Below are 16,111 nucleotides of genomic sequence, written 5' to 3'. Positions count from 1 at the left end.
CAGAGTTTTGGTTAAGATGCCTATAATTTGATTATTCTCTCTTTAACATAAGTTATTTTTGTATTACCAATTTTTTCTTAGAAGTTAATAGAACTGTAAGAAAACATTATTGACTTCTTACTTAGACTACCAGCCAATTTTAATCAATGGGAGCTTCCAGGTCAAATTTTAACAAAAACAGTCTTTACTGAAGTGTTTAAAAACATAAACATTTATTCCAATCCAGATATAATTTAAAAATGTGACTTGATCTAATTAAATACTTGTATTTCTTAAACATTTATCAGACTTTGATGTAGAGGTGTTCTTGATCTAAACTGAGGTTTTTGAGGTGCAGAGTATAAAATGGTTTGTTGATCGCTGATGACAATATTTACAGTTCCCGAAATGCAGACATTTCTTCTCCATTTAGTGAGATATGCTTAATTCTGTTTTTTGTCCAGTATCTGGTCCTGGAATATATCAGAACTGTGGAGATGTGTTATTTTAGGCATATTATTCCCAAGCCCGAGCATGCACAAACTGTAGCTGCTTTTGAGTCTCTAAAAGAATGATGGTAGTGTGGTAAACACAGAAGCAGTCCTTACTACCCCTGTTCCTCTATGACAGGTGATACCAGTCACTTCATAGCCTCCAGTCTGGGAAAGCATGAGAGTAAAGAGGTGAAAAAGAGGTACTGTTGTACTACAAAAACAAAAATGGCATCTTTCCATACTAACTACCCCTCTGAACGTTACACATTGACTCTATCAGCAGCCTGCTAAAGCAGAAAGGGAAATGAGATAAATTCTCAATCATTTTAAAGTGCGTTTGTTTCATTGAAGCCTTTCAAGTATTTTGTGTGGTATGTGTGTGTGTGAGACAGAAACTGACTCAAGGCTTCCTTGATGCAGCAAGTACACTGAAAATATAAAAATAAGTTTGACTTTTCTTCATGCACACCTTTATGTCTGACTTTTGAAAGGACTTTAGACAGTTTCCAAGAAATGATAGTTTCAGAGTCCTCTACAGTGCCTTCGTGGTGGATTGATTTCCACAGAGGTCTCCTATAGTAACGTATTTTCATCCCAGATAATCAACCGAAAGAAAAAGAATGTAATCTGCCTTCCCTGTTTGGGCAGAGTGGACTGGATGGAGAACAGAGTTAGAATCGGTTTCAATTTGATGAGTTGAGTGATGTTTGGTTTCTAGGAACTTAAGGAGCTTGGCTAGATAGATAATATTACATAGATAACAGTAATTATAATAGTTACCACACTATATAGTTGAGAGGATTACTTGAGCTCACAAATGACTTCTCTATAGAGAGCAAATGGAATGCAAACGTGAGCCACAATGTATATTTCTAAGCGTCTGAATCCTTGATATAGCACTGGAGTTACAAAAAAGTGGGGGAAAACGTCAATCCAGTGATGTCATTCCCTGAGCCCAGGCTTTCAAATTCTTTGGCACCTGGAGGGGTGTGCTCCTCACACCCAGCAAAGCCTCGGCAACCTGACTTGGCACAATGGCGCCCTTAGGCTCTCTGCTCATTCAAGCAGAGGGGGACTTTTCATTCCTTCTCTAAACCATGAGCGATTTTCTCCCAGTTCTCGTCACAGACCTACCCAAGCCTCTTCTCCCAAGGCCTCACCCAGAGAAACAGACGCGTAACCACAATTACTCCACGATCTCTACACGCACCACGGCTGCGGAGGTAGGGAGGGGGGGCGTGGCTTGACTTTTATAAGCCTTTCCAGCCAATGAACAATCTGCTATTCTTCCGGTCGTCAAGCCGACCAATCTGAGCAAGTCGGTGTAACCTTCGGCTGTACTCGGCTCTTTTCGCTGATGCGGGCAGCTCAAGGGGCGGCCGCCGCTGGAGAGACGCTTCCCTTTTTTATTTTTTTTTTCCCCAAGCGTTCACTTCCGGGTCCGGCGCCGATCCGGATGCCCGAGGCAGAAGGATGTTTGACCTCCGGATAAGCGAGGAGGCGCCGCTGTGCATTCATTGCCGGCTGCATCGGTGGCGACAGCAGCGGCCCGGGCGGCGACTCTCCGGCCACAGGCGGCGGTAGGACGCACCGGCAGTAGTGAGGAGACCGAGTCCGAGCCGAGTTGCGTTACCTCCCTCGCTCGTTCCTTCCCCCTCTACCTCGCTCGCTCCCTCCCTGCGTGGCTCGCTTTCCTCCTCCGGCCGCCGGCGGGTGCAATGTGCCGCCGCCGCTGCCCCCGCCGCCACTGACTGACGGACCGGGGGGCGCCGCCCGCGCTCGGGACCGACCCGCCGCTGGCGGCCGCGCCTCTGAGGTAAAGCCCCCTCTGCGTTGGCGCCTGGCTGGGCGGCCCCGGCCCGCCGGCAGCCTCGGCGCGGCCGCGGCGCCCTCCTGCCCGGGTGGGGCTGGGCGGGCTGGGGTCCGGGGCTGAGTGGGGTGGGGTAGGGTGCGGCGGGGGCGGCGCCGCCAGCGGGGGCCTCGGGAAGGGGTGGGCGAAGAGGACCCGGGCGGGGGCGCGGAGGCGCGGGACTGGAGGGGGCCGCGGCCGGGGGGCGAGGGCGCCGCGGGCTCGCTGGGCAGGGAGGGGGCCGCGGGTGGCGGGCCGGGCTGGCCGCAGAAGTTGCCCGAGTGGTGCGGCGCGAGTGGGGACCGCGGGGAGGTGGGCGAGGTGGGAAAAGGCAGGGGCTTTTGCGGGGAGGGTTGGGAGGTCGGGAGTGCAGCCCCCCAGCGCTCCTCGATTTTGTCCAGACAATTCTCTTCGGAGTAGGCATTTTAGGCAAGAGGGTGGGAGCTATCGGTCGGCTGAAGGGAGGGATCAGGGGCTAGCATTCATTTCGGGGAGAAACTTCCCGATAGGGTATTTGTTTCCAGGTTTGGGGTGGGGGGCAGGGATTTACCTATTTGTTGGAGCTTTTGACTTTGCTCAAAACTTACCCAAGGCATTAGTCGGGGGAACAAAATTACTCTGATGGTTACTGTTAGGGTGCTGGTTTGTTTGTTTATCCCACTTGCTAGGGGAAGTGACACACAGAAGCGTCGGCTCTCTTGGTCCACAGCCCCCACGTTTCTTTTCTGCGGGGTGGTGATGGAGATGTGTGTTTGCTTCTGGGGTGGGGGTAGTTAGGCCTGTGTTAGGATGGTTCCAGTTCTCCCAGGGAAGGAGGAAAAGTTAATGGGTGGGAGAGAGTGTGTGTGGGAGATGGCTACTGTTGCTGCCATTGTGCGAATTAGTTTTAACTCTGTTGTAATGAGTGCCTAGGCTGGTCAGCAAGTGACCCTTTTTTAATCTTTGGTTTTAGAACATCGACTTTAATTGGACAGTTAAAAACCTACTGATTTTTAGTAAGTTAAGAAAAAGTCAGTACTTAATTTCTTTTACGTTTGCAGTTACTTCTTGTGATAGGAATGACATTGGCCCACACAGATAGTAAAAGAGGTTAAGCTATATCTGACTTAGAATACTTTTTAAAATTAAAAATATCTAGTAAAGCCATGTGTATGTTTTTGAAGAATATTTGCTTTCCCTATAAATAAGCAAATTGTGAAAGAAAAGTATCATAAAAGTTGCAAGATGTGAGGCCAGTTTAAGAAAACATTTCCCACCAAAAATCAGATCTGGTTTGTGACATTCTTAATAACTTTTGGGGGGGAGGGAAGTGGAGAGATGTACTTAGTGTATTTTATAATTATTCCCAAACTTCAAACCTTTGGTCTAACTATATTCTGAGCTAAGATTATATTCATATTTTATATACATTAACCATATATTTTGTACAAAACATGAAAATCATATTTATGGGAATTGGAAGAAAGATGTAATAAATAAATTGTGTAGCTTTTGTATAGATTCAGAGCAGAGTGTATACTTTTGTATAGATTCAGAGCAGAGTGTATAGACACTTTGGTATTCAGGGAGCTTCCTTTTCTGGATATGCCTCAGGTATAAGTAGTTCTTCTTAGAATGGGGAACAGAAAGTTTAACTTTAATGTTGATGTGTATGAGACTTTTGGGGGAATCTTGGAAAATGATTTTTTTTTTTTACTATGATTTAGTGTGCTCATTGACCAAGAGGTCCTTAACCTAAAAATTAATGAATTATATAATTATTGACATTTTCATTGTTAGATTTGCAAGCATTAACTATTAACAAAATCTTCAGCACATGAAATGCATTTATTCCTTCAAATAAAAGAACTAGGATTCAAACAAAGGAATAGTTTAGTTCAAACTGAAACTTTACTTCGTGCAAGGGACTTTTACTGTGTGTTGAGGATGAAAGAGTGGGTTGACACATGAAGAGGAATTAGATCCAGTTAGTTACCTTTAAGGGAGAAGCAGACATGCACAGAAATAATTGCAACACAGGACTCCTGTGGGGCTTATTAGAGATGTACGGAAATGTGGGGGTGGTGGTGATGGTGTGTGTGTGTGTGAGACAGACTAATTTTTGACTGGGAATTACAAATGAGTTTAAAGCTGGTAATACTCCATTTAGGCCTTATAATATTTTAATTGTCAAAATGGTTCAGTGTGTGTTGCGGTGGTATTTTTGTAGGTGAAGGGAGCAGTTGAGCATGGACTGTTGGTTTGGTATGGTGGGGCCTGTTGAACTGGAGGTAAGGCTCTGTGCCAGGAAGTCTTTATGGGAAATGAAGCTATAAAATTAGGTGGTGATCAGTCAGTCCATGGACATCTAGAATGCCTTGTATTTAAAAATGAGTCAGTTCACCATATGAAGATCCTAGTGTATAGATTCTAAGGTGATAGGGAATACCTATGAAAATAAGGCTACTGCTGCTGCTAAGTCGCTTCAGTCGTGTCTGACTCTGTGCGACCCCATGGACTGCAGCCTACCAGGCTCCTCCATCCATGGGATTTTCCAGGCAACAGTACTGGAGTGGGGTGCCATTGCCTTCTCCGAAAATAAGGCTAGTAAGTTTAAAGGAAACAAAGTATAACAGAATAGTCAATTTGTTATCCTTCATGCTAATAGAGGAGAGCCAGAAGAGTATATGAAACAGTTTATACATGGCTTTGTCATATTTCTTTACTTGCTTTTGGATATGAGTGTGTGGTAATCTGGCAGTTGGTTATATGAAATAAAGCTAGATTTTTAAACATGTGACTTGGAAAGAAATGGGAATCTTTGCATTTCTTCTCTGGGTCCCCTCTGTATCCCCTTCATGCTGATAATAGACCATCATTCTGACATGGGTTTTTGGTTCATATTTTTTCAGAATGGAACGAGTGATTTAGTTTCCAAGAGCTTGCTAAAAGAATATAACAGACTAAATAGAGGGAATTTGAAAATAATAAGCAACAAAATACAGGTCTTTGGATAGTTATACTATTGTTAATACATTTTAAGGTGAGATTTGCTATGGATGAAGTGAAATGTTAGGAATCTATATAGGACGAGAATTGGTTGTAATAGTAAGATGACAACATGAGAAAATTCCACAGTTCTGGATCAATATGTACAAGGTTTTTAGTCATCTTAAGTATCAACAACTCTAAAAAAATTTAACCCCCAATTTAATCATTATCAAAGGAGTACTTAAAAAATATCACCCTTACGACACCAGTGTTTAATCATCTAGTCATGTTGCAGGGGAGATTGATAGTTCTTACTAACTGTTCCCTTCTTAGTGTTCATACAAGGACTTAACTTTATAACTGAATTTGTATCTCAAATCTCCCAATAATAACAGTACCTGTTACACTTTATTAAATGCCCACTTTGTCTGTGGACCTTAAATGATACTGTTATAAGACAGCTCTATGAGTTAGGTGGTATACCGCTTGCTTTCGACAGTAGGAAACGGTCTTCTAGAATTTAAGCATCCTGTTTAAGGTGTATCTTGGGAGTAGCAGAGGGCATATTTAAATCATTTTTTTTTTTTTTTCTGACTTTGCAGTGTTAGACCAGTGATATCTTCCCTAATCTTCTATCATCTTCCTTTTTGTCTTCTCTTATGCAGTTGGCACTTAGCGGTACTGAGTAAAGTTTTTAATATGTGTTTGGGTGTTGTTTTTCTAAGATGTAATTTCTTTGGAAATGGTGGTTTGGGGATATCGGTAGTTCTCTAATCGTAGAGTCTCTAGGAGCAGAAGATACGGTTCTAGTAACTTAAGCTACTGCAGAGTATCATTTTTGTGATGATCTATAGGAAAGAACCATACATGGGATTATTAATATGTAGAAATCAAGTGTGTATTATCTGTTAATGTAAAGTGACTTTGGAGAGCCTCTGAACTAGTCAGGAAACATGGAATGAGACAGAAACGTGGAGATGGGTAAGTTTTAGAGACAGTGGAGACTGCTGTTAGCCATGGTCTTTCCAGCTCCCTTCTCAAAGTTGAGATTTAGGAACTGTGAATGTTTGGGTTCCTTTCTGTTATGGGATGTAAGAAAGATGCATAGTGATTTGTTCTTGAACCGTACTAAGTGACTGGTTATAGTCTCTCCTTCTTATCCCTGCCAGTCATCTTAGTTCTGAACGTGAAGTATTTGTGTATTTGGTAGATAAGACACATTTTGATCATTTTCTTTACTAATGACATATCACATAGTTATAATTTAATTTGATGAAAATCTGTAACTGTTATATCCAATGACTATACCATATCCACTTTTTTTTTACAGCTTTTACTGTAATTAGGTAAAAATCTCATGATAGATGCCCTCTTTCTTAAACACAAGTTTCTAATGTTTTTTTTCTTCAGTGAGTTGTCAGACTTTTAACTGTATTCAAATTTATTACATATATTTAGCTGATTAGGTGCTGAACTGCTTTCGTTAGCTGAAAAGAGTGCGGATAGAGAGTTTCTCTGCCATTATATTTTTCATCAGGATTGAGAAAACTCGTATGAAGTGCCAGGATGTGATGCCTGGCACATAGTAGGCACTGTGAAAGTCTTCTCTTAAATGTAGAAGTTGCTGATGTATATGAGTTGTCAGAGGGTTGATTGGTGCGTAGAATCAGCAAAGACTATTAGGGATAGCCTGTTACAGGAGAATCTCTGAACTCACCTCTCTTTAACCCACTCAGAAGATTGTTGTTTTCTCCATTCATTTACTGTTTGATGTCCATACTACATTAAAAGGCAGTAGACTACCCTCTAGTTTCTTGAACTTTTATTCCCATCAGTTGCTGTATACCTTGTATACCTACCAAGAATCATTTATCTTTGTACCCAACAAATTGTTACAAAGACAAATGATTCTTGGTAGGTATACAAGGTATACAGCAACTGATGGGAATAAAAGTTAATGGCAGTTGTATGTCTTGTAATTACATAGTTTAATGAAACATTATTCAGTGAACTGTGAAGGCAAAAAGGTGTTTATCTTGAGACCCAGTGGCTGCTTTGAAAAGCAGTTGAGTAATTGAGTAGTTGAAGTCAATTATAGTTAAAATAGTTTTAGGTGAAATAACTTAAATGATTAGGGAAAAAAACCCTAAAGATCTTGGATTTCACAGTAAGATTCTTCAGCAAAATTGTTTTTAAGTGTTGTGAAATGTCTTTCCATGTTTAAGAGACAGAAGCTGGAAATCACAGGTGATGTACTATGGGTGTGGTTTTTGCAAGAAAAATAAAGTAGGACTACAATCTGTAGACTTATGCTTGAAGGGAAGGCCTTGGCAACCTGCATTTAAAGACTGTTTTGTGATTGTTTTAGTGTTGGTGGCATTAAACTGTTTAAAGTATGTAGATTTTTTCGTGATTCCCCTTTTAAAATTCACTTATGAACTGTTGGTTAACAATAATATATTAAAGAGGTATCTACTTCTGAAATAACACCTCTTTTATACTCACAGAGATTTACTTAACAGCATCCTCTTTTAAAAAAGAGAGAAATACTGGTCTTCCTGAGCATACAGTCATTCATATTTTAGGATGAATTGTTCAATTATCCAGTCACATGGTATCCACTTGTTTCCTGATACAGTCCCTCATCTGATTTTCTGTGTTCTCTTTCAGCTGTTACACAGTGTCAGGGATGGATAGAGCCATTTGTAATTCCACCATCTCCTCAACCTGAGTGGGGACTGCAGGAGTGAGTTGGTAGAGGAAATTGTCCTTTGGAAGAGGAAATGCCATCCCCTTGATGTATACCAGGAGCTGTTGAGCTTGGTGCAAAGCGTGCTGGTCTAACAGCTTATGGTAACTACTCGCCTTTCCTGTCTAGCTCAGCCCAAGTGGAGAGAAAGGCACGCAGGTATAGGAGAAGAAGGTCCGAGTTGGAGAAGGAAAGGTAGATGGGGTATACTATTTATCTTGGTGTCACACATTACAACACCAGAAATGCAGTAGCTTCTGAAATGGAACGCTGAAGTATGAAGGCAGGGCTAGTTTTTCAGAGTGTTGGCTAGCTTCTGTGTAATTGACTTGCCTCTGCTTTCCCCTGTGTATGGGGTTCTTCCTGCTACTGGTAGCAGGATCCTGGTGCGTTGGCCAGGACGTCTTTTGCACAAGCCTACCTGCATACTTTCGCCTTCCTGTTTTTTTTTTTTTTTCCCCTTAAATTTTTGTTTCTTTTGGCTGTGTTGGGTCTTTGTTGCTCTGCATGGGCTTTCTCTAGTTGAGGTGAGCAGGGGCTACTCTTCTTTGCGGTGCGTGGGCTTCTCATTGCTCTGGCTTCTCTTGTGGCTGAGCACCGGGTCTAAGTGCGTGGGCTTCGGTAGTTGCAGCTCCCGGGCTCTAGAGCGCAGGCTCAGTAGTTGCGGCGCACCGGTCCTCTTAGTTGCTCCGGGGGATGTGGGATGTTCCCGGACTGTGGATAGAACCGGTGTCCCCTGCGTTGGCAGGCAGATTCTTACCCACCATACCACCAGGGAAGTCCCTCTTCATGTTTTATTGACCGGAATTAGATCACATACACTTCTAAACCAGTTATGACACGGGGAACAGGGTTACTGTAGTGGGTTTCTACTATTCAGGATATAGTCCCTGCAGTTGGGGATGGGGTCACATTTCCCTGAGTTACATGGTGGAGGGAGGATGTTCTAAAAAACTGTGGGAAGGAAGAATATGGGGGAAATGGATGTTATAGAGGCAATCAATAGTGACCACCACATCTACTTGTTTAAAGGATGAAAATAAATAATGCATACAAATGCACTTTGAACTTTAAAGTGTTGTGCAAATGTAACAGATGAAAGATTAGAAAGCTGTTTCTATGTGACTGTCTTAAATATGCTCAGGTATGAATATTTTAGGAGCTGAAACACTGCTAGTTTCTTACTGACTTTCGAGTCAGTAAAATCGATTATTACTTTTTTCATGGAAAAAAGCTATTTTAACTTTCATAGGGCTATTTTAACTTTAAAAACTTGTACCTCTAAACTTACTTAAATTTTTTGGTGTGTTGTTGCCCTCCTTCCTGGACAAAACTTGCCCGACATCTTTGATTTCATCAGATTTCTTTGTGACACCTGGAGGAGAGTAAGATGCCTTGAGGAAATGGGAATTTATCAGTCAGAAATGGATGGTTTATTTTGAGTCAACGAATCTCTTTGAAGTAGGAAGGAAAGATGGGTGTTATATTATCTTGACTACAGCCACCCACCCTCCGCTGCCCCCCTGAAAATTATAGGGCCAGAGGAGAATCACAGACTTTTATAACTAATTGTGGAAGGTTGAAATGCTTGTCACGTACCTGGTTAATAGAACCCTCCTATCCTCATTGATAGGTTGATAGGTTGATGCTCTTTCTAGCCAAAAGGGGAGAGGCCGTGAAAAAATTTGTGAATTTTGCTCTGGACCATGGGCTAGTTATATAAAGCAGTCAGCCAAGAACCTTTAAAGTTCTCAGGGTTTGGAAAATTTTAACCAGAATTGAAGTGTATGTGTATGTGCGTGTTTGTGTGCATATGTGTTTAAATAAAACAAGCAAACAGACAAATCTTTTAATCTTCCCTCAAGCAGTCCACAAAAACAGGCACTTGCATTTCCCCTCTCTCCCCCCGCCCCTCCCCCGCCCAAAGTAACCTCAAACCTGGCCTGCTGAAATGGAAAGGCAGAAGCAGACTGAGTGCTTGGAACAGTTCTTGTATTTTTAGTTTCAGGAAAGTTATCTTAAAGATTTCTTTATTGTATGTGTAAAAGAAAGAAGTTGTGTGTGTGTGTGTGTGTGTTTATGGGGACATATATGGAAATACATGTATGTATAAATACATAATTAGTATACATTAATTATTGTAATTCTAATCCCTGCATTGTTGTTGTAAACATACAGAGTAAATCCATCCATCCCCTGAAAGGATATTTACGTTAATGACATTTATTAATAGATTTGGGATGATTTTTATTTTTACACTTTTTATACTTTTCTGTATTGTTTGGGTTTTCAGCTATGATTGTGCATTATTTGACCATCAGAAAAAAATACTGAGTTTTTTATTTGAGGGAATAAAATAAAATTTGGGGATGGGATGTTTTCTCCAACCTAGAATTTACCATAGTCCACTTTCATTGTAAATTACCTTGAATAGAGTAAGCGCTGAATGCACTGTTACATTGTAATAGCCTTTATTTAAAAAACTGGGCTTGTTAAAATTATGTGTCTTAAAATTTTAAATTGAAATTAACTGTATGATACCATATGATACAAGAACATTTTATAAAAGTAGACTTCTGAATTTTTGTAATTATTAATTGTGTTATCCATTTTAAACTTGTTTGGTTTTTGACTTAAGGTGGTATACTTGGCAGGGTATCAGAGTATGATATATTGGAGTCAAAGTTACAGTCAGAATTTCCTTTAATAAAAAGGGAAGTGAAAATTTATTTTTCCCCTTACACCGAGTCTGTGTCATGTTTATTTTCTATTTCTGTGAAATACTTATTGCAATGAATACTTTCAGGCGAATATAGTAGGTAATGTTACAGGGAGAGAAAATGCCTGATATTTCACTATATATATGGCTATAAAGCCTTTTCATACAATCCTAGTTCGGTGTGTAAAAATAACCTAGCATTGTTCTGGAGGTGAAACTAGTAGGTATCAATAGTTGGTGAGACATTTGAAAAAGAAACTGGTATTTGTAGATGCATATTTTTATAAAACATTATTTTATATTCTTTTGTTCCAGGGATCTGAAAACAATATTAACATTTCCGTCCCCCCCCCTCCCGCCCCCACCTCCCAAAGTGTAAATCTTAAAGATGTGGAATCATGTAATGCCAGTTTTTATTTTTAAAAAATGGTAGACTATTTACTGAATTCGTTTTCTGTCATATGAATGTCAGGACATATTATTGCTAGTATTTCTTAATATATTTAAGATTCTGAAAATATTAGAGTAGTTAAAATATCAATGTAATCAGCCCTTGAAACTTATTTTTTTGAGTATTTTCTGATAGTCTGTTGAAAGTTGATTACTGAAATACGTGTTGTGTGTTTATATTCTGTTAATCTAAATACTCTACTAATGAAGGTTGTTTTTTGAAGGCCGACTGAACAATAAAATTCTGAGCACTGGGAATGAGAACATCAAATAAGTTAAAATAAATTTTACTATATTCACTTTTTAAAAAATCTCTCAACTGAAAATTAATAATTTTTTTTTTCTGTGACAGAATAAAGAAGAGAACAAAATTGGGCAATTTTAAAGATGGTGCTTTCAGTCCTTGCTATAGGGCTGGGAGTGCTAATACTTACGAGTAGATGAGAGAAAGAGGTTGTAGAGAAGGCAGCTTGTTCCAGTGGTTCTCAGCCCTGACTTCACATTAACATTTTCTGTGGAGTTTCAAAAAATGACAGATATTGGGATTCTACTCTTGCTGTTGAATCTGGGGATGGGGCCAGGGTGTTGATCTATTTTAGGATTTCTACAGGTGATTCCAATGTGCTTCAGGGTTAAAAATGACTGATTTCATTTTTTATGTACATCTCTTAGCTCTTTTTGAAAAAATGACTTCCTTTTACTTTCAGATTGTCTTTTTAATCAGGGATGGAGGTGTAAAGATAAGAAAGAAATGCATAGAAAATGTATGCAAGAGGAGCAGGTTAATGAAGTGGGTTCTCCTCAGGCTTTCACACTCAGAACCCTTAGGCTACTGTATTGCTTGTTCATTAGCATCTTTTGATAGTATGGCACCACAAGTAGTGGAGTTTTGACATTTGGAAAATTTGTTAAAGGAAATTTATCAGATTAAATTAAGGCACCTGGAGAATGTTCCATGTGTACTTGGGAAGAATGTGTAGTCTGCTGCTTTTGGATGAAATGCTCTTTAAATATCAATTAAGTCCAACTCTTCTAAAGTGTCATATAAGTGTGTTTCCTTACTGATTTTTTGCTGGATGATCTGTCCATTGATGAAAGTGGGTATTCAAGTCCCCCACTGTTATTGTTACCCTCACTGTCTCCCTTTATTGTTGTTAGCATTTGCCTCACATATTGAGCTGCTCCTTTGTTGGGTGCATGTGTGCGTGTGTGCTCAGTCGCTTCAGTCGTGTCCAGCTCTTGGCTACCCTGTCGACTGTAGCCCGCCAGGCTCCTCTGTCCATGACATTATCCAGGGAAGAAGACTGGAATGAGTTCCCATGCCCTCCGCCAGAAATCTTCTGACCAGGGATCAAACCCAAATCTCCTGCGTCTTCTGCGCTGGCAGGCGGGTTCTTTACTCACTAAGCCACGTGGGAAGCCTATGTTGGGTGCATATATATTTATAATTGTTACATCTTCTTTTTGGATTGAACCCTTGGTCATTACGTGTAGTGTCCTTAGTCCTCTCAAAATCTTAAGAAACCTAAGTGAGAAAAGCAATCCTGTCTTTAAAATTAGTGTAAGAATGTTACTCATCAAAATTTGATTAGTTTTGGGTTATATTTATCATATTTGCAATATTGTAGAGTTGTATTTTTCATGGAACATAAGGATGGAAGGAGCCTTAATGGTTTTTTAGTGTAATTGTACTTCTGCTTTACTCTTTTTTACCATTGTTGATGAGGTATTGTTTCTGTTTTTCCTGTTGGTGGAGATAGTTTAGTACTTCAGTTATAGTATATTGTGTATGTAGTATATTACTTATATCAGATATAGTCAGTAAATGTATACTTGTAAGTACACTATGATACTAGGGTTTTATGGTTATTGTATCTTGTCATTTATGGGAAATCAGGTTCCAAGGTGACTCATTTACTGCTCCTCCCTAGGTCAGGAACACTGTTACTGGTTATAGCATTTTTCTTATGACAGAATGAGAGCAAGCCATTTTGTGAGTTTAATACATTAAATTCCATTCAATGAACATTTTTTTCATAGTGGCAAATTTGGATGTGGCATTTTTTCTATCAATGTCAATGGTTAGATATTTGTAAACTGCCCTGATAGGAGAATTTGTGGTAGAGAAATTTAAGAGTGGGTACAGTGTAGGGGGCTTCCTTGGGAGCTCAGCTGGTAAAGAATCTGCCTGCAATGCAGGAGACCTGAGTTGTATCCCTGGGTTGGGAAGATCTCCTGGAGGACAGCATGGCAACCCATTCTAGTATTCCTGCCTGGAGAGTCCCCATGACAGAAGAGCCTGGTGGGCTGTGGTTCACTGGGTTGCAAAGAATTGAACACAACTGAGTGTCTAAGCACAGCACAGCAGAGTGTAGAGGAGATATTATGTGTGAACCATTGGGAGACTTTTAGAATTATTTTGAGTTCATCAATATACTACAGTAAAAGCCATGATAAAGAGGTTACCAGTTATATCTTGCACATATAATTAGTAATGGATTAATGGGTACTCTTCAACAGGACCACAATTTCTTATCAATAGTTTTGACATCCCAAATGCCCTGAAAACAAAAACAAAATTTTTTTTGGTATATATGACACAAATTGGTTTTCTTCCCAAATCTTGTTAACTGTCTTTTATTTCACGTGAATGTGGGTTTCACTGCAGAAATAGTAAATGTTTAGTCACAGTGCTGTCTCAGACTTCTCTGGGCCATTCTGCTTTCTCTATGGGTATTTCAAAGTACATAGTGTTTACACACTGTATCACCTGTCAAAAATGCCCTGAAATTCTGAGTTCCAGAATGATTAGCTGCAAGAACTTTGGAAAAGGAACGGTGAAACGGCATTGATTTGCTTCTGTCATTTGTTTAGGATAGAAACTACTCAGTATCTTACTCCTCTGAGATGGAATTTGAGTAAGATCCTGGTAGACTTCTCTTGCTTTTTACAGTTATAAGTATGTGGATACCAAGAGGCACTTTGTTTTAATCTGGGTTTATTTCTTTAGCAGTTGTTGAAAGCTTTTCTGGTTTTTCGACAGCCGAGTCTTGTGGGGCCCTTTGTGGTCCCAGAAGCGTTGTGTAATTAGGATGCTTGAGATGGACATTGTTTCGGGTAACTTCAGCATAGCTGAGCATTCACCGCACTCTCTTCGGTCCTTGGCATTATGTAAGTTTACCTCTGTCACTCGTGGTAATTTCATGCCGCAGCACCTGCAGGCACCCCTCTTTTTTTTTTTTATATCTTGGCTTCCTTTTTCATAACAGAAAGTAGAAGGGGTGTGGTTGCAGTGCCTCTGTTTTAGTTTCCTTAAACTTCCTTAATTTGTTTTTAAGAGTTCACTGCTAAAATCTTTATACCTACTCGGGCTTCTCCCCCCTCCCCCCCCCCATCCTGTTTCTTTTTTTCTTGATTACTTCCCTGCCCCCTTCCCTTTAAAATAATATTCCTCAGCCAGAGAAGTTTATACTTACGGTATTCTGTATCAGAAAAATACAGAAATTTGTTTGCTGAAAAGGTGACAGAAGTAAATGTGCACATTCTCTTTCCCTAACGAGGACCTTTCTGTAGGGGAGTGATTATTGCACTGCTCTGCATGGGTAGTGTTCTGTGTATATAATCTTTGCTTTCTTTCCATCCTTAGATACTGAAGGGTAATGGTGAGCACTGTGGTCCATGTATTTTTGTGTTTGCCATGACACTAGACACCTTAAGGTGTAAATCCTAATGGGAAATTTAGACCTCTTCCATGGTGGCTCACTGGTAAGGAATCTGCCTGCAGTGTGGGAGATGCAGTTTCAATCCCTGGGTTGGGAAGCTCCCCTGGAGAAGGAAATGGCAACCCACTCTAGTATTCTTGCCTGGGCAATCCCATCCCATGGACGGAGGAGCCTGGCGGGCTACAGTCCATGGGGTTGCAAAGAGTCGACCCAACCAAGGGGCTAAGCACACACAGCGGGCTTAGCTATGGTGCACCTGCTGTGTCCCCTGAAAGCATTGCGATTCTCCTGGAGGACAGATTTAACCTTGTGTATGGTTTGTCTAAGCCATGTGATGTCAGGGATTGTGATGGTTTTATTTGCCATTTGTATTTCCTGTGTTTGGTATGTAATAGGCCTCTAATGATTGCTTCTTTGTTGAATAGATTAATCATTTCATCTTTTATTAGGGAGAATTTTTTTTTTTGGTAGGGAGAATTTTAACATGGAAGAACATTCATTAATTAAATCCCTCCTGAGGCACCATACTCATCCCAGACCAGTTTAGTTTGCATCATCACAGTTGTATAAGACAAACTTCAAACAAGTAAATTGGGCCTAGTTTAAATAAAGTAATAAACACAACCCTCTGACTGACTTTCTCAGGCTTAAAAGTAGAGAGATACATTATAGAAAGATTTTTGAAATTAAAAGCATTCACGGGCTAGCTAGACAATTTAAAGGAAATATTCTATTTTTTTTGAGCATTTCAGTTAATTATGATTTTGTTTTAAGATATTTTTTATATTAAAGTTTTTCTCTCTCTTTTAAGTTCCACAGCAAACTTCACTCCCCATCACAGGCAAATTAGAAAGCAGTTTCATCACGCTAGAATATTCTCTCATGCTGCCCATTTGTACTTAAGCCCTTCTCCCACTCTAGCCCCAACAACCACTGCTCTCTTTCTGTACTTTTGCCAAATACCATGTAAATGGAATCATGTGGTGTGTAGCCTTTTAAATCTCTCTTCCACAGTGCAGAATGCATTTGAGTTTCATCCATGTTGTAGTGTGTATCAGTGGTTTCTATTTGCTGCTAAGCAATAATCCATCATATGGATATACTTCAGCATATTTATCCATTCACCAGTTGAAGTACTTGTTTCTAGTTTTTGTGATCATGGATATAGCTGCCACAAAA

At 40.2% G+C, this 16,111-nt stretch overlaps 1 protein-coding gene across 13 annotated transcripts in view; it reads left to right on the top strand.

The window, feature by feature from the left end:
• CSNK1G3 (casein kinase 1 gamma 3) overlaps nt 1-16,111 on the top strand; it is a 410,789-nt gene that overhangs the window by 291,922 nt on the left and 102,756 nt on the right. For 3 of the 13 annotated variants that reach the window (XM_055549441.1, XM_055549449.1, XM_055549386.1), the window contains exon 1: nt 1,774-2,096. The exons of 1 other annotated variant lie outside the window; for it this stretch is intronic. The gene's annotated coding sequence lies outside the window, so the exon portion shown is untranslated. 9 more of the 13 variants (XM_055549468.1, XM_055549458.1, XM_055549430.1 and 6 more) reach the window with 8 other exon arrangements.

The sequence above is a fragment of the Bubalus kerabau genome, chromosome 1, assembly GCF_029407905.1.
Source record: "Bubalus kerabau isolate K-KA32 ecotype Philippines breed swamp buffalo chromosome 1, PCC_UOA_SB_1v2, whole genome shotgun sequence".
NCBI lineage: Eukaryota > Metazoa > Chordata > Mammalia > Artiodactyla > Bovidae > Bubalus > Bubalus kerabau.
Note: the sequence above shows the minus strand (reverse complement) of the source record. Positions and strands in the feature narration are given on the sequence as shown.